The sequence below is a fragment of the Bos indicus genome, chromosome 8, assembly GCF_029378745.1.
Source record: "Bos indicus isolate NIAB-ARS_2022 breed Sahiwal x Tharparkar chromosome 8, NIAB-ARS_B.indTharparkar_mat_pri_1.0, whole genome shotgun sequence".
In the NCBI taxonomy this organism is placed as follows: Eukaryota; Metazoa; Chordata; class Mammalia; order Artiodactyla; family Bovidae; genus Bos; species Bos indicus.
Genome location: NC_091767.1, coordinates 60673124 through 60692113, shown reverse-complemented (window position 1 = coordinate 60692113; position 18990 = coordinate 60673124). Strand labels below are relative to the sequence as shown.

Genomic DNA, 18990 nt, shown 5'->3' with positions numbered 1-18990 from the left:
CAAAAAGGGAACTACTAAGAGATTATCTCCTTCACTCTTTTAACTACAAATATAAATAAGTCTCAGGCATATAAATCATATTGAGAAAACTGATTAGCCATAGGAAAAAACAAGACAAGACAAAACTAGCTTCCTCTCACTCCATACATAAAAATCAATTCCAGAGCAAATAAAGACAAATCTTTATTTGAAAGATTTGAAAGGTAAATCTTTAAAAACTTAGAATACTGTTATCATTTCAGGATAGAGAAGGGTCCTTTAAATAGACAAAGAAACCATTAATCATAAAAATAATCAGACTGGGATGTTCTCATCAAAACTGGAACAATGTTTCCCACGGGGCCTGTCCATAACCATGTAAGGAATGTTTCTATGTGAAGCAGTTAAAATTATTTTCTTTTAACATTAATTTTTATTTATTTATTTGGCTGCTCTGGGTCTTAGTTGCTTGCAGGATCTTTAGTTGTTGCAGCATGCCAATTCTTAGTTGCAGCATGTGGGATCTAGTTTCCTGACCAGGGATCAAACCCAGGCCCCCTGCATTGGTAGCACAGTCTTAACCACTGGACCACCAGCGAAGTCCCTGAAGCAGTTAAAATGATAATGTTCTTTTATTTGATAGACTGCTGCTTTCTCATCAATGACACCCTTAGTACTACCTCATTGCTCCCACTTTCTTCTTCCTCAGATAGACAAAAGCTGAAATGCTCCTGCTCTTTGATAGAACCCATTCCAAAAGTGGTCGTTTCCCGAGCACAAAGCCCAAACCATATAAGCCCCTTTCAACTCACTCTTATTGAGATGCCCAAGACCCTAGGGAGCAGGGTTCCTCTTGCTGCAGCAAGCTAAAGACACCTAATGTTTTTAAATTACAGATGTGTTCCTAATGGTTTGTGGTTCAAAAAGTTAGTTGGTTAAGTAGCTCAGTCATGTCCGACTCTTTGCGACCCTGTGGACTGTAGCCTACCAGGCTCCTCCATCCATGGGATTCTCCAGGCAAGAATACTGGAGTGGGTTGCCATTTCCTTCTCCAAGGGATCTTTCTGACCCAGGGATTGAACCCAGGTCTCCCACATTGCAGGCAGACGCTTTAACCTCTGAGCCACCGGGGAAGCCTACTTCTACCCATTTCCCTTGTTTTCTACAGAACTGGTCTAATTGTAAACAGTATTATACTTAAGAAACCCTCCAACCGGCCACCGTTCGCCATCTTCCAATGGATACCATGGCCATGCAGTATCACATAGGAAGACCATGTGTGTATTCTTTAAGCCCTGGGGATCAAATCTATCCCAGTTTTTCAGGATATAGTTCAAAGGAGTGAGGCTGAAATTGTCAGCTCCCATCTTGTCCTGAAGAATCCCGGACAAGCCCCCAAGATGAAAGGTTGTTGCTGAACCATGCAAAGACGCCGGGATTCCTGGCCTCCAGAGGAGAAGAATTCAATCAGGGGCCAGAGACAAGGCTTGATCGCTCAGAGCTTCTGTGTAATAAAGTTTTATTAAAGTATAAAGGAGATAGAGAAAGCTTCTGACATAGACATCACAAGGGGGTAGAAAGAGTACCATGAGTCATTTTACTTGGAGATAAAAGGTAGGTTATTTAGCAAGTAAAAAGCCTTCAAAAATTTGGTCAGTGAAATGAACCCTAGAGTGGAAGTTTTGGAGGGAAAAATATCAAAACTCAAGAAAACAATCAGCCTAAAAAATGGTTTTAGTAGCAATGTCAAAGTTGAAATAGCAAGAAAGATAAAGATAATGGAAAAAAGACCAAGATCCAATAAACAATATTAGTCATTTTCTAGGAAGAACTGGCATTGGACCAACTTAATAAGCAGGCTGAACTTTTAATCTAGCTGAATCTGCACAAATAGCGTAGGCAAACAAAAGAAGGAAAGTCAGGTCCTGATGCTAATAGAAAGCTGGTGAGATAAAATGAAATATTTCCGCTTCCACTTGAGTGGCAAAAGTTGTTCTAGGCAAGGAGACAGTACAGAGGACATATTTATTCTTCCTGGGCACCTGAGATACAGGATGAGAAATATCCTTAACAGCAGTACTAATTTAGAAACCTTTTAAAGGGCATTTGTCACAGGAACAAACTGGGAATAAAGTGGAACCACACCCCCAAAGACAGGAATTACGGGACTAAGAATTTTTAAAACAGGTTAAAATAGCAGTAAAATATAGAGGTCAATACAAGGCTAAGAAATCCTTGGGATCCTAATGAGGGAGAAGAGAGTGAGAAGGATATTGGAAATGGAGGGATGTCAGGCTATAAATCTGTTTAGAAAGTTGTCTGATATAAAAGTAGGCTATCACATGCCTTACAGAGCAGAGCCCCAACTAATGGAATATTGGGGTATTCAGAACTCAGGGGTTAAAGAGGAAACACAAACAGATATTACAAAGTTTAAAAACCATGAAATGGAAAAAGTTCCCCAGTGGCCTAGTGGTAAGGATTCCAGCCTTCCACTGCTGTGGACCAGGTTCAATCTCTGATGGGCAACTGAGATTCTGCAAGCCAAGTGGCCCAGCCAAAAAACAGACTAACAAAAGACCATGTGATGAAAATAGACAAAGGAAAAGAAACAGGTCTTAGGAAATATAAGACTGTAATTGCCACCATGCACATGCCTAAATCCCATACCAAAGACTGGGCTATTTTAAATTGCCACACTCAGAAAAAGAAAGCAATTGGTATGATGTTGGAATTGATTTTCCCAGATAAGGGATGTAAGAGCATCTTAATCAATGTCTTGATGGATTTTTCCCCAATGAGTTTTGAACTTTCAGGTTATGGCCTCCAGTCAACTAGCAGAGACCTGCATCAGTGTAAGACTGAATCACATACCTCCCCTTTTTTTCTTCCTTCCATTTTCTTATCTACTCCCTTCCCTCTAAACATACCATGTCTTCAGAGAAGTAAAACTAATGTGGGCCTAAATTATATCTATTTAATTCAGGTAACATTATTTTTGCTACTGTATAAGAAAACTAGTATTTATACTGCAAACTGCTATAATGATAGCAGATTTTACTTGGCTTGTGGAAGTAGAATTGGTTCTAAATATTCTTAAGTCTCCTGTTTATCCTCTAGAGTTGGGAAATATAGAATAAGGACATGTGACTGGAGTTATCCAGCTGCTGCTAAAAGAGGTATATGATTAGTTAAATGTGGAAGGGAACCTCCCATCTGTGGATAAAGAAGGAAACTAGACCCCAATCAGACACCTGATTGTCCTTCTGAATGTGACTAAATAGAACTGGAGCTATATCAAACTGTGGTCCTGAACTTTTCTGAGGAAACAAGGAATTGCCTAGATAGTGGGAGGAAGTTTATCAGTAAATTTTATAGGATAGCAACAAATTGGGGGCATTGTCTTACCAGCATAGTCTTCTTTGGGCAATGCTACTTCCTGCTGTGTAGTACATTTACATTATCTAGTGAGCTTGGTAAGACACTGATGCTGAGGATATTTCAAATGAGAAGCAGCATACAGAATGTCTTACAATGTGACCTTGTAATACATTTAATTAACATCCAGTTCTGCTCCCTTGCAGAGGCTTCTGGGAGCACCAACAGAGACATTCATTCCCAAAGGCAGTAAGAGATTGATCTGATCATCTCCTTGGTCCACAGCAGATATACTGAAAGAATAGATCCACTGGTGAGACAAGCCCATGAAGGTGCAGTGAGGGCGTTTCTGATTTATCCCACACAGCACAGAAATAGAAACCAAAATATGAACAAAAAAGTGAGGAACACTAGTCTTAGCAAAACTCCAGGCACCTGTGATGCTGCCCTACCTTCCCCCTTTCCCTTTCCATTACCAAAGAGAAACAGCGATGGTGAAGCTCAATAGTTACTCATCCTAGGAATGAGAGAGGCCGGATCACTCCCCTGGGACGCCCTCCGTTGAAGTCTCCCTTTCCCTACTGGTCTTTCGGTGAGGGCCACTTCTTTTACTGCTAGAGCATTCGGTGTATACTCTCCTTTTAGTGTAAGTCTCTTAAGCCACTACTTTGAGAAGGTGAAGGAAGAGGAAGCCTTTGGACTCTGAAAGAGGGGTGATAAGACATAACACATTTCCTTTTTCACTGAACTGCCCCAGTAAATTGAGTTGTACGAACAGAAACAACTTGAAATTCTTCTTTGAATGTGTTTCTCGGAGACGGCCAAGGTCGTGCAAACGTGGAATGGGAATTCACATCTATCCCTGCCTCCTAGGTGGCAAGCGCTTCCACTGCACACGTCATCGATAACCCGGAGGCGGGTACGATCACTATCCCCACTTACAGCGGAGAAAAACGCGGGTCGGAAAGGTTAATTATCTCATCCAGGGAGCCGAACTCGTAAGACGGGGGCTCCAGGAAGTTCCGCAAAACTCCGGTGAGCCAGCAGCACACTGGGCCCAAGCCGCTGTCCCCCGCACTGCGCACTGCCGGGACCTCGGCCCTCACCCACGCGGGACAGACTGACCTGAGGGCGGAGGGCTGGGAGGGACTGAACCAGGCAGAAAGACAGACGCACTGGACTGCAATCCCGAAGAAAGCGACGAGTGCAGAAAGTTCCTAAGAATCTTTGGGATGGTCAGGTTCTGGCCGTTTCCGCCCGCCAAGGGAATCAAACCTCGCGCGCCGGAAGGGGCGGGGGTGCGGCGGGGGCGGGGCTCATCGGGGACGGTGCGGTCCCTGCGAGGCGGGGCGGGGTCGCTCGCCGGCCGACAGGGGACTTCAAGTCTCGGTAGTCAACCTGGAGTGTGACTGAGGGCACGGGAAGATTTGCCTGGTGGTGTGGACGTACAGAGTTTCCACATATTTAAACTTTCTTAAGTTCTCTTTCCTAAAATTAATCTGCAGAGAAGTCACTAGTAGTGAAGGTTCTCATTTTCGTCCTCCTCTTGCCTCATGGCCCTCCTGTCATCCAGCGAAAAACAAGTATACCTCTGCCCTCTCCACATCTTACTATAAACTGTGTTGTCACGAAGAATGAAATCCCCAGGAGCCATTAGATAACTCAAGGTACCAGAGACACCAACCTAGCATCACTGTAAAGTCTTTCTAATACATTTTACCGTTTGGTCATTATTTATGTGACTTTCACCCGATATATGAATTACAATTGTAATGATAACTCGATCCTGACATTAAAAAAAAATTATAGCAAGAGGAAAGAAAAAGTATTAAGTGTAAATTTACACACATGTTTTTAGGGGTTTCCCTGGTGGCTCAGACGGTAAAGAATCCGTCTGCAATGCGGGAGACCTGGGTTCGATCCCTGGGTTGGAAAGATCCCCTGGAGCAGGGTATGGCAACCCACTCCAGTATTCTTGCTTGCCAAATCCCATGGACAGAGGAGCCTGGGGGGCTGCAGTCCACAGGGTCACAAAGAGTCGGACACGGAGCGACTAACAGCACAGCATATTACAGTAAAGGATTTTCAAGCAAAAAAAAAAAAATAATACACTAAGATAACACGTGTGGAACTGAAATATGAGTTAAAGGGAAAAGAGGGAAAATAAGCAAGTTAAAAAAGAAACCATATATTTTGTTTATTTTTTTAAATAATAGTATGTATCAAATAATCTGGTATTTCCAATCTTGGATATCTTCAAAGGAGTTACTGCTTCACTTTCTGAGGTTTATAGTGAACAGTTGTTCTAAAATACATAAATACAATTAATCCAAAAATTAAAATTTCTGTGGACTATGCAAAATCATGAGGAGAGCATGCGCTTTTCGGTGTTTACAGCCTCACCCCAGCCATTATGACAATACAGTTGAAACCTAAAGGGCTAGGTTTTAAAGATGACACAGCTCTAAAAAGTTTGGAAGCCTTGTAAAGGCAGCTTTATGCAACTTTCACCAGGAATTAGGGTTAGCAAGATCGCAGCGATTCAGCGCTGCTAAGAGGGCACGGAGGGTCCTGGTCATCCAGCCAAGAGCCAGAACAGACATTTCTATGGTCCAGCAAACATAGAGCGGTTCCTCTCTTCCCCACCTGCGCATGAGCAGTAGTCGCAGACTTGGGAAGATGGCGGAGGAGGAGCTAAGAGAGAAGATCCCTTTGGTTCTAGAAAACCTCCTGAAAAAGTGAAAGTTTTATCAGGTCCTCGGAGCCATCCAGGCAAAGCTTTTGCAAAAGAAGGAACAGAGGAATGGGAAAGAGGTCAAATTTTAGCGACTAAAATGGTTCCTGCATGATTCCTAGCCGAAAACTGTGTGACAGGGTGCACCGACCACAGACAACTGAAAGTGAAACCTCTTGGCCTGAAAGTGCCAGGTAAACATTCTTTGGCCTTTGTTGTAGTCATCTAGAGGATTAATGGGGTGAGCTTACTGGTGCGGTGGACCATTGAAAGACAGCCTGAGTAAGATTTTCAGTGATGTCTTTGTGAAAGTATAAAACCATAAAAACACTTCCTATTGTGGAACCTCATGTGGCCTGGGGATTTCTAAATCTGAAGTCTGTTCGGAAACTCATCTATGGAAGTGAACACATCAGTCAGCTGAACCAGCAGCTGAACTAAACCCAGAATATCTGAAAGCACAGTGCATTTGGAAGCATGTGTTTTTGTTTTCTGAAATTGTTACCCAGTATCTTCAGAGTTTATTTTCTCCTCTATCTTCAGAATCTGGAAGGGGAAAGTTCAGGGAAAAGATGGTGATATTGGCACCACAGTTCCAAGGAAAAATTCCTGTGTGTTTTCTGAGTTGGTCACTTTCCACCTCTGAGACCAGCCAAAGACTCATGCCATGGAGGAGGGATGCTTTGTCACATCTTCTGTCCTGGGGTTAATGAATGAATACCTAAGCATGAATACAAGACAGCAGTGGACCAACCCCAGGGGGCGTACTTGAACCTATAAGAATGCCATGGTAGATTACTGAGTCCCTGTGCCATCTATGACTCAGGAAAATGCCCACCATTTCGTTCTGCTGGGCTTCAAGATGGAATTTTCTGGTTTTCCTGATGGTTTCTTAAAACCCAAGTCAGGAAAGAGTGAGTCATTTTCTTGGTTTGGCATGGATGAAATTAGCACCAGTTGGTCTTTCAGGCCCCAGACAAGCAGCACAACTGGACCCTTTTCTTGTATATTCTAGAATCCAGAAGTATTGCCCTCTACCCTGCAGGTCGACCAACACTCGTAGAGATGTTAGACCTAAAAAGGGGGTCTGATCGTGCTTGTGTTTGTCATTGGTGTCCATCCCTAAACGGGCCTTGCCTCTGTTCCTGTCACTCAGTTGCTTCAACTTGCCATCTAAGTAGGTGGCGAGGGTGTGCCAGGCCAAGCTTAAGAGCTGAAAACATGCTTAACTACTGTGTCCCCTGGTCCTTTAAGATTAGCTCTGCTGCAGTTTGGGTTCATGGAGCCCTCAAACGTTTTAGTACAAAGTCATACTGCTAGCTACCTGACAGGTCAATAAATGGAGAGATGAGTTGCTGGGACAAGGAATGGGGACTTTATTCAGAAAGCCAATAAACCAAGAAGATGGTGAGCTTGTACCCCCCAAAAATTGTCTTGCCTGAGTTAGAATTCAGGTTTCTTTTATACTGATAGGCAAGGCAGTAAAGTCAAGTATTTCTGGGTTCCCATCAGCCTCCAGAGGGGCTGTGTTAGTTGTTCACAGGTGGGCCTGGTCAGCAAACAAAGGTTGGAGGTATTAACAGTGCCCTAAAATGTGTCTGATTATAAGGTAATTATGTTGGTTGCCCAAGAGTTAACCTGCCAGGATTACATGTTATAGATGTTACTCTTATACTGTGAAGCATTGTGAAATCAGGTTACTTTAAAAATGATGTATCAAAAAGTCATGGGAAAAGAGCAATTGCAAGCATGAAAGTCCAGGGTTTATATCCTGGATCTTACACTAAATATGAGAATATTCCCATTCTTAACTGTAAAATGGGGTTAATATAGTCTAACCTGTCTGCGTCATATGGTTACGAGTACTAAGGAAAATAACCATTTTTAACTTAAATTTCTACATAAGTAAAGGAGGTTATAATTAAAAGTATGGTGTGAAAAATTAGATATCTACTTAAAAGTTTTTCAAAATCATATTGAGTGTGCATATTCAAAAGCATTTTAGTGTTGCTGAATTAAGGAGAGTAATTATGCTGCAAGAGGAAAGGGTTCGGTGCAGGGAGGCAGGGCCTGAGCTGTGGGACCTGGCCTGAAAGAAGTGTCTGCCCCTCTGTCAACCTGTTTCCTCAAATGGACAGTAAGGAGATTGGATATGATTTTGCTGCTCCTTGTTTCTTGAGCCACTAAACGGGTGGGTCAGGCTATTTGGAGTATAACATCTCTACCAATAATAATACCATTAGCAGCAATAATAAAACCCTCTACAATTTTTTGAATGATTAATATGCATGTATATGCATCATCTCTATAACCAAATGCCTGTCCCTCCCACATGGGGTAATTCATGCTGTTCATTCTATAATCAGTCACCAGAGTCTGCCCTATGCCTCACCCTGTTCAGGGCAATGCCTGAGGAAAGAAGAAAAGACAGATGGCTTCTGCACAAGGAAGCTCAAACACAGAATTGCCAGATTCATAGAGCAACCACCTCTAACAAAGGACCAGATAGAAACACTAACTATTAATACAAGTGCACTCATTCATGCTGGTTCAAACTCAAAATGGGGAGCAATTATTTCTAACCAAGGGACTGAAATATTTTGTACTGGAGTTAGGTCTTGGGGGAAAAAATAGAAAACTTTGAGGAGGGAAGAGTATTCCCCAGGTGGGGAATTCTGTGTGCAGAAGCACAGAGGCAAGAAAACACAAGTCTCCTAGAAGAAAGTTATGTTGGATGGAGTACAGGAAACGGGTGTGGCAGGAGAGGAAGAGCCAGTAATCAGGGAACTCTTGGTGAAGGGCTGGCCTTGTGTGCCGTGCTTGAGTCTGGAGGGGTGCTAACCAGGAAAGAGAGATGAGCAGTTGTACATTTCAGAGAAAGCCCAGGCAGCCACTCTGCCCACATTAGAGTATCCGTGCCTGGAGGCACGGCAAGAGCTGTGCTTCCCTGGTGGTGGAATGAATGCCTGATTCTCAGCACCATTTGTGGCTGAGTCATCAGTGGGGACTTCAATGGAAGCAAGGTCCATTCATTACAGTGCTGTTTCTCTTCTGAAGTAGTTGAGGTTAGCACACCTCAGGCTACAAATCATGCCTTGATTCTTATATCCAATCCAAGAGAAAATGGAAAACCACACAAAATTCAGTTTGGGGCCATCGTTCTGCTGGAAGAGGAGATAGCTCCAAAAAACCTATTAAAAATACTTCAGGAATTTGAATGTGAAAACTACTTTGGGAGTTTGTTAAATTTCCTAATTTTGATAAATTGTGGGTGTATATGAGAATGTCTTTGTTCATAGGAAAGCATGGTGGGAAGATGATGGTGGTGACAGGACAAAATGTAGAATTAGTGAATCTGGGGAAAGGGTATATGGGAATTCCTTGCTCTGTTCTATTCTTGCAACTTTCTAATAACTTTGAAATTATTTCAAAATTATAAGTGACCCCAAAATGTCAACAGTGCTTCTTTTTTTTCTTATTATATATTTATTTATTTGGCTGCACCAGGTCCTAGTTGCAGCACTCCAGATCTTCAATCTTCATCTGCAACATGCAGGATTTTTTTTTTTCCATGCAGGATCTTTTAGTTGGCATGCAGGATCTTTAGTCACAGCATGCAAACTCTTAGTTGCAGCGTATAGGATCTAGTTTCCTGACCAAGGATCAAACCTGAGCCCCCCCTGCATTGGCAGCACAGGGTCTTAGCACTGGACCACCAGGGAAATCCCAGGAATATGTTTCTTAATTCTGTTTATCCCTTAGCACTTACCACAGGGTCTTAAAATTACTGTAATTAAAAATGTTTTATCACGTTCTTTTAATATTAAAAAAAGATTTAATGTACATACTTATTGATTGATTTGGCTGCATTGGGTCTCCATTGCTGCACATAGGCTTTCTCTAGTTGCGGCAAGTGGGAGTTACTCTTCTTTGTGGTGCTCCAGCTTCTCAATGGGGTGGCTTCTCTTGTAGAACCCGAGCTCTAGAGCACAGGCTTTAGTAGCTGTGGTGCATGGGCTTAGTTGCTTTGTGGCATGTGGGATCTTCCTGGACCGGGGATCGAACTTGTGTCCCCTGCATTGGCAGGCGAATTCTTAACCACTGGACTACCAAGGAAGTCCCTACAATTTTTTTAGCTCTTGAATTCCATTCTCTGCTAGACAGTGTACTATAGGTTGTATATACATTAGTTCTAATCCTGCAGAATGAAGTGAAGTTACGAAGTGAAGTTGCTCAGTTGTGTCCGACTCTTTGCAACCCCATGGACTGTAGCCTACCAGGCTTCTCAGACCATGGGATTTTCCAGGCAAGAGTACCAGAGTGGGTTGCCATTTCCTTCTCCAGGGGATCTTCCTGACCTAGGGATCGAACCTGGGTGTCCCACATTATAGGCAGGTGCTTTACCCTCTGAGCCACCAGGGAAGCCCAATCCTACAGAATAGGTATTCTTATTCCCATTTTACAAATGAGGACACTAAGGTTCAAGAAGTTTAGATATCTGATAGGAAAGAGTCAGGAATCCAAAGCCCAGGATTTTTCGGCTATAATTCTCAGTTAATTTTTGCTGAATGAAATTTGAGAGAAGTTTGAACGTCAGGTGCCATACAAATACAAGAGACTTTATGAATTACTGAGAATGATAATGAACACTCTGACCTAAAGAGCACCTTCGTCAATAGGCAAAGTATTGGTGGGATACTACGTAACCAGTTTTTCAAAAGAATTCGTTAAGTATATTGCCATTAGGGTCACTAGATAAAATTGCAACATACTGGAGACATATTTACACTTTAAAAAATCCATTATTTATCCAGAATTCAAATTTAACTGAGCATTTTGTATTTTTATTTGCTCTATCTGGCAACCCTAAGTGCCATGAAATGATGTCTGTTTTTTAAGTAAACAAAATAAGCTGCTTACTTAAACAAATTGTACAGTGCCATTTGTATTTAGAGAAATGTGTAAGTATAGAAAAATGTCTGGAAAGTTATACGTTATAGTGTTAATGTTCTCTCCAAAAAATGGAATTAGGGTAAGGTATGGAAAACAGACTTAGATTTTACTTTCCATACTACTCTATTGAGGCTTGCTGTATTGCATGTATTTTAATTGAAATCTTTATTGAGATAACTGTAGATTCCTACGCAGTAGTAAGAAATAATGCAGAGTTCTCTTGTATGCTTTGCTCCATTTCTCTCTAAATTGGAAAAAAAAAATCCCTCTTTTTTTCTAGACTGCTACTTATTCTGAACACTTGACACCTATTGATTATCTACAATTCAATTCCATTCTGACACTCTCTACGTGAAATTAGAATTAGCATAAGAGCTTAGTCCCATAAAACTGGTCCCACTTCAGATGCCAGTCCGGAGTTGAGGCCTTCTGTATTTCTGACCAAACAGTTGTAAAGGAGGGGTTCCCATGACCCCCTTCTTGAGTTGGATAATCTGATAAAGCAGCTCGCAGAACTCAGAAAATACTTTATCTACTACATTACTGACTTATTATTAAAGGATACAACTCAGGAACAGCCAGACAGAAGAGATACATGGAGCACAATCTGTGGGAAGAGACACGGAGCTTCCATGGCCCCTCCAGGACCATCAGCCTCCTGGCACCTTGATGTGTTCAGCAGCTTCTGTGAATGCTTCAGCTAGGGTTTTTGATAGAGGCTTTTCTATGTAGATATGATTGATTAAATTATTGACCACTAATGATTAGCCCAACCTCCAGCTTCTTGTCCCTTCCCTGGGTGTTAGGAGAGTGGGGTTCAAACCCAACCCTCTTATCACATGGTTGATTTTCCAAGAGGAAACCAGTCCCCCATCCTTAAGAGCTTTTTAGGTGCCTCCAGCCACAAGTCATCTCATTAACATACAAAAATACACTTACCACTTCAGAGATTACAAGGCTATTAAGAGCTGTGTGCCAGGAAAAGAGGAAGTGAGGAAAGCAGACACCGAATATATATTTCTTATTATGTCACACACATTGCCACACACACTGGTAACGCACAGTGGTATGTCACACACAGTGGTAACATTTTGCAAAACAAATTCATCCAAGCTGTCACATGTATCAGTGGTACATTCCTTTTTATTGCCAGGTAGCATTCCATGATTGGATGTGCCACAATCTATTTAACCATTCACCTGTTGAAGGACATCTGGGATGATCACAGTTTGGGGCTATTAGCTCCCTGGTGGCTCGGTGGTAAAGAGTAGCTCCCTGGTGGCTCAGTGGTAAAGACTAGCTCCCTGGTAGCTCAGTGGTAAAGAATCTGCCTACCAGTGTAGGAGATACAGGTTTGATCCTTGGTCCAGGAAGATCCCACATGCCACAGTACAACTAAGCCCATGCACCACAACTGTTGAAGCCTGTGCACCTAGAGCCCATGATCTGCAACAAGAGAAGCCACTGCAATGAGAAGTCTGTGCACTGCACAGTAACCCCCGATGACCACAACTAGAGAAAAGCCTGAGAAGCAACAAGACCCAGCACAGCCAAAAATAAAATTATTTTTTAAATAATTTTATTAAAAAAAGAATTATAGGGGCTTCCCAGGTGGTGCTAATGATAAAGAACCTGTATGCCAGGGCAGGAGACGTAAGAGACATGGTTCAGTCCCTAGGTCAGGAAGATCCCTTGGAGGAGGGCATGGCAACGCACTCCAGTATTCTTGCCTAGAGAATCCCACGGACAGAGGAGCCTGGTGGGCTACAGTCCATAGGGTCATGACTGAAGCGACTTAGTACATGTTTAAAAAAAAATTTTTTTAATGTTTATGAATAATCTTCTGTATGAAATAACAGAAAAATCCCTGTATGTGAACAGTGGTTTCAGAGCTAGATTATCCTCTCTGAATAGTCTGCACTCCCAGAACCTGGGAACCTGGGCAGGAACTCTTGCTCTGATTGGAATGAATAGGATTTATGAAAATCACCAAAATTTAGAAATCTTGCCCACTCAAGGCATTAAATTGTGTGTGTTGCCAACAAAATAAAGATAATTTCCTCAAATCTTTACCAGGAGAACAGAAACCAGCCAACTAAGACGGTCACAATGATCAGAGAAACACTAATCCAGGAAATGTAAGTAGTCAGTGACAAAAGTGGGAGAGGAGAAACAAAAGTAAAAATAAATGAATGAGACTTAATTAAAATCTTTGCACAGCAAAAAAAAAAAAAAAAAATCTATCAACAAAGCAAAAAGACAGCTTACTGAATGGGGGAAAATATTTGTAAATGATATGATCAATAAAGGGTTAAGATCCAAAATATATAAATTACTCATACAACTCAGTATCAAAAAAACAACCTGATTAAAAACATAGGCAGAACACTTGAATAGACATTTTTTTCAAAGAAGACATACAGATGGTCAATAAGCACGTGAAAAAATGTTCAACATTGGTAATCATCAGAGAAATGCAAATCAAAACCACAGTGAGATATCACCTCACACCTGTCGGAATGGCTATCTGCCAAAAAACCCACAAATAGCAAATGTTGGTGAGGATGCAGAGAAAAGGAAACCCTTGTATACTGTTGGTGGGAATGTAACTTGGTGCAGCCATTGTGGAAAACAGTATGGAGACTCCTCAAAAACTCAAAGTAGAACTACATATGATCTAGCATTTCCACTCCTGGGTATATATCCAAAGAAAATTAAAACATTACTTCAAAAAGATACATGAACCCCAGTGTTCATAGCAGCATTATTTACCATAGCCAATATATGGAAGCAACCTAGATGTCCATCAACAGATGAATGGATAAAGATGTGATATATATAATATATATATGGTAGAATATTACTGAGCCATAAAAAAGAATGAAAAGTTGCCATTTGCAACAACATAATGGACCTAGAGAGTATTATACTTAGTGAAATAAGTCAGACAGAGAAGGGCAAATACTGTATGACATCGCTTGTATATGGAATCTAAAAAATAAAATCAGTGAATATAACAAGAAGCAAACTCATAGATAAAAAGAGCAAACTAGTGGTTACCAGTGAAGAGATGGAAGATAGGGGTAGGGGATTAAGAGGTATTGGCTACAAGGGTATATTGTATAGCAACATGGAATATAGCTAATATTTTCTAATAACTTTAAGTTTTGAATTTAAATCTCCATTCTGCCAAAGTAGCAGAAACATAGTCTTTTAGAATCCACCCTTCAGTTTCTCCCCATCCCATCAAGATGATGGAGGTGAGCATTTGACCTTTGGTCACTATGACAGCCATGACAGCCTTGGTCATCATAGTGACAGCCATGCCAAGTGACTTTCACTACTGTTCTCCTTCCTGAGAGCCAGGACCTTCACCCCAGAAGCTCTTTTCCCTTTTGTGCCATCTAACAGTACGGGAATCAGGCTGCTCCCTCCTCCCAGGCTTCAGCTTTGCCTCTTGGGGCTCTGTCCAGAAGGCAGGTCTTGTCTCTTGGAATGCCACCAAGATCTGAGTCATCAGGACTTCCCCTTTGTCTTTTCTTTCTTCCAGCCTTAGGGAAACCTCTTCTCTGTTTGAGGGAGAGGTTTGCAAAGCCTTGCTGTCTCCTGCAGAGGTTTTATCAATTCTTGAAGTCTTCTTTATGGAAAGGCACACATTTTTGGACACAAAAGCAAGAGACTCCTTTGATTTTTCTTTCATATCTATCACATTCCTTCCCTAGAGACATAAACAACAAAAAAGGGCAGCACTTTGAGTGAAGGAGGGTGTTGGGGGGATGAGTTGAGGGGAGAATAGTAAACCACATGGAGAAAGGAATATTGTTAAACATCACAAAAACGTTCAGTTCAGTTGCTCAGTTGTGTCCGACTCTTTGCAACCCCATGGACTTCAGCATTCCAGGCTTCCCTGTCTATCACCAGCTCCCAGAGCTTACTCAAACTCACGTCCATCGCATCGGTGATGCCATCCAACCATCTCATCCTCTGTCACCCCCTTCTCTTCCCACCTCTGATCTTTCCCAGCATCAGGGTCTTTTCAATGAGTAGGTTCTTTGCATCAGGTAGCCAAAGTATTGGAGTTTCAGCTTCAGCATCAGTCCTTCCAGTGAATATTCAGGACTGATTTCCTGTAGGATTGACTGGTTGGATCTCCTTGCTGTCCAAGGAACTCTCAAGAGTCTTCTCCAACACCACAGTTCAAAAGCATCAATTCTTCAGCGCTACAACTCTCACATCCACACATGACTACTGGAAAAACCATAGGTTTGACCAGATGGACCTTTATTGGTAAAGTAATGTCTCTGCTTTTTAATATGCTGTCTAGGTTGGCCATAGCTTTTCTTCCAAGGAGCAGGAATCTTTTAATTTCATGGCTGTAGTCACCATCTGCAGAGTTGGCTCGTAACAATTCAATACATAAATCATAATGGAAGAGAATATAAAAAGAATATATATACATGTGTATATCTGAAGTCACTTTGCTGTACAATAGAAATTAACATTGTAAAACAACTGTACTTCAATTTTTAAAATAATTTTTTGAAAAACCTCAGTGCATTTTAAATGACATGTAAATGAATGAACATCTACACCTACCAAGGAAAGAGTGATCTTGCATTGTCTCCCAACTCCAGTTCAGCTGCAGCACTATGTGTGCCTGCGATCCTGGCCATCAGAAGAACAGATCATCCGGAGGGTCATCTTCAGTAACCAGAGCCCACAGAGCAGCCTTCTCAAAATAGCTTTAACTCTCCACTCAGAAACTATTCATGCCAGCCAAGATTCCCAGAATCCCTGAAACTGGGCTGTAGTATGGAAAGCCCAACCTGTTCATTCTGAGGAATATTTCCAGGTTCAGGTGAGGCAGCAGATCCAAGGGCAGAAAGATTTGGGTCAGTACACTGGGACCAGATGGGCTGCAGCTGAGGCACTTTGGCCTGTCTTCTTGGCCTCTATTGTGCACTCAGTCCTCTGCAACAGTCATTGTGGACCCCTCCTTGTCATGAGCTCATCACAGCAGAGCTTCCTTCACTCTGCCTCCTCTGGGATGTATGTAGATCTGAACTGAAGGACAGAGAGAAGGGCTGTGACTAAGAAACGTCCATGGCTGCAGTAAGAAGGCTCATTGACAGTCTTTCTAAACCTCCAATCCCGTAGTCATGATACTCACCCTGCCTTTGAGAAGGCCATGCAGAGCCGTCAGGGGATCCTAGTGAGCTCGCATACCATCAACCTCCAAGTCCAGAAGGGGCTGCACCAGGCCTGGAGCCTTCCGAATCAGGGCCTGGACTCTAAGATTCTGCAGTAGGCCAGGCATGTGCCGAGTGCTTGCTGTGTACAGAGACGGGGGTGAAAGTGAAACTGCTCACTCATTAACACACTCAACAAATACTGCAGAGAACACATAAATGATTTCATTTCAGATTGTGACATTTGCTGACTAAGAAGACTAAGTAGGGAGAGGGAATAGAAAGTGATGCAAAGAGAGAATTGCTCTTTTGTTTTTATTGAGATATAGTTGATTTACAATGTTAGTTTCAGGTGTTCAACATAGTGATTTAGTATTTTCACAGATTATACTCCATTAAAAGTTATTATAAGATAACGGCTATAATTCCCTGTGCTATACAGAATATCCTTGTTGCTCATCTGTTTTGTACATAGTAGTTTGTGTCTCTTCATCTCACATCCCTATCTTGCCCCTCCCTCCTTCCTGCTCTCCACTGGTAGTCACTGGTTTATTTTCTATATCTTGAGCCTGTTTCTGTTTTGCCATATACAGCAGCACTGTTTGCTATAGCCAAGGAATGGAAGCAACCCAAGCGTCCATCAACAGACAAATGGATAAAGAAGATATGGTGGGGACTTACCTGGTGGTCTAGTGGTTAAGATTCCTAGCTTCCAGTACTAGGGGTGCAGGTGTGATCCGTGGTCAGGAAACTAAGATCCTACATGCCTCACAGTGTGGCCGAAAAAAAAAGATGTGCTATATGCATATACAATTGAATATTAGCTGTAAAGTAATAATGAAATTCTGCCATTTGCAGCAGTGTGGATAGACCTAGAGAATATTATACTTAGTGAAATAAGTCAGAGAAACACTGTGTGGTATCACATGTGGAATCTAAAAAATAAAAGAGACAAATGTGTGTAGCAAAACAGAGAGCTGCTGCTTTTGATAAGGCCATCCAGAAAGTCCCCTCTAAGGAGATGACAAGAGAGTGGAGGTGAGAAGGGGAAGAAATAGAGCCATATGAAGATGGGAAAGAACATTCCACACAGGGGGAACAACAGAGACAGGCTCCGAGCAGGACCACGCTCAGCATGTTCAAAGGCCCGTGTGGCTAGAGAGAACAAGAGCAGAGAGGCTGGCAGTTAGGTAGTGAGGTGGGGCCACCAGATTGCATAAGGCCCTGAAGTCCAGTGAAGTACTTCAGACTTCACTGCAAGTGTGATGTAAAGTCATGCTTGGAGAGTGATATGACCTGATTTACAATTTTTAAAAATCAGAAGGCAGCTGTGCAGGCAATCAACTGGATATATTTTGAATATATCCAGTGTCCCAAAAGCTTTTCACCATCCATTACTGTTGCTCAGATCCAAGCCACTATCATCCACTTGGACAGCAGTAGTGGTCTTTCTTGATAGGTCTTACTGCTTAAACTCTTACCCCTTCCAGTTGATCGCCTGCACAGCTGCCTTCTGATTTTGGGACGCTGGCTATATTTTGAAGGACTTCCCTGGTGGCTCAGACAATAAAGTGTCTGCCTACAATTCGGGAGACCCGGGTTCAGTCCCTGGGTTGGGAAGATCTCCTGGAGAAGGAAATGGCAACCCACTCCAGTATTCCTGGAAAATCCTATGGACAGAGGACCCTGGTAGGCTATAGTCCATGGGATCGAAAAGAGTCTGACACGACTGAGTGACTTCACTTTCACTTTCTATATTTTGAAAGAGGAAACTTTTTGAAGAATGAGGAAACAAGAAGAATCAAGGATAACTCCAAGGTTTTTGAGCTGAGCAACTGGGTGAATCGTGATACCATCAACTGAGATGGTTATATATAGGGGCGGGGTGGGAGGAGGTCTGGAATCAAGAATTCTATCTGAGGCTTGTTAATTTTAGAACGACAAGTAGGCAGCTAGATATGTGATTCTGGAGCTCGGGAGATAGGTTGAGACTACACACAGGCTGGAGAGTCATTGTGCAGAGGTGGTATTTAAGCTCCAGAGCTAGATGAGATGAGTAGGAAGACAGTGGAGATGGAGAAGAGGCTTGTGGATTGTACACAAGGACATGCCACCACGATGTGGTCAGAAAGACAAGAAGTGGCTGAGAAGGTACGAGGACAAGCATATGGTGACTGGGAAGCCTGGGGAGGAAGTGCTTCAAGGAGTGCATCAAAAGCTGCTGGGAGATAAAAATAAGATGGGAATGGAGAGTTAACCTTCCTTAGGGAAGGTGGAAATGGTGGTAACCTTTCAGAGAAGCGCTAGGGAGCTTGCCTCACTGAAGGAACCGAGAAGAAAATGAAAGGTGAGGATGTCAATGAGTATGAGAGAGTCCCAGCAGGAAGCACAGGCCTGCCAGCTGGGGGGTTGTAATGAAGATGCTCTTTACTGAGGTAGGTGGAGTAAGCATATTAAAGGGGAAGCTGAGACCCAGCAAATAGAATAGTGAGAAGCTGAAGCCTAAGAGCAGGAGAAGAAGATTGTATTAGCTGTAGTTGGGTGAAAAGCCGTGGAAGAGGGGCCACGTGGTGCAGAAGTTGTAGTTGAGGGGATCAGCCCTTGGAAACCGTGAGGTGGGGGAGAAGCACAAAGTATAAATTGGGGTGAATTCAATTGGAAGCCAGCAGGAAAGGCAGCCTGGGGATAAAATCCACAGAAACCAGCTTCCTGGGGCAGGGATGGGAGGAGAGAGAATGGAGGAGAGGTTGGGAGGGG

The 18990-nt window shown here is 42.5% G+C and overlaps 1 protein-coding gene across 4 annotated transcripts in view; it reads right to left on the bottom strand.

The window, feature by feature from the left end:
• The window catches only part of MELK (maternal embryonic leucine zipper kinase), an 84887-nt gene extending 68511 nt beyond the window's left edge, over positions 1-16376 (bottom strand). For 2 of the 4 annotated variants that reach the window (XM_019966212.2, XM_070794763.1), the window contains exon 1: positions 4483-4632. The gene's annotated coding sequence lies outside the window, so the exon portion shown is untranslated. Of the gene's footprint in view, positions 1-4482; positions 4633-15640; positions 16109-16214 lie in introns of those variants that run through there. The other 2 variants (XM_070794764.1, XM_070794761.1) reach the window with 2 other exon arrangements.
• Positions 16377-18990: the final 2614 nt, after the last annotated feature.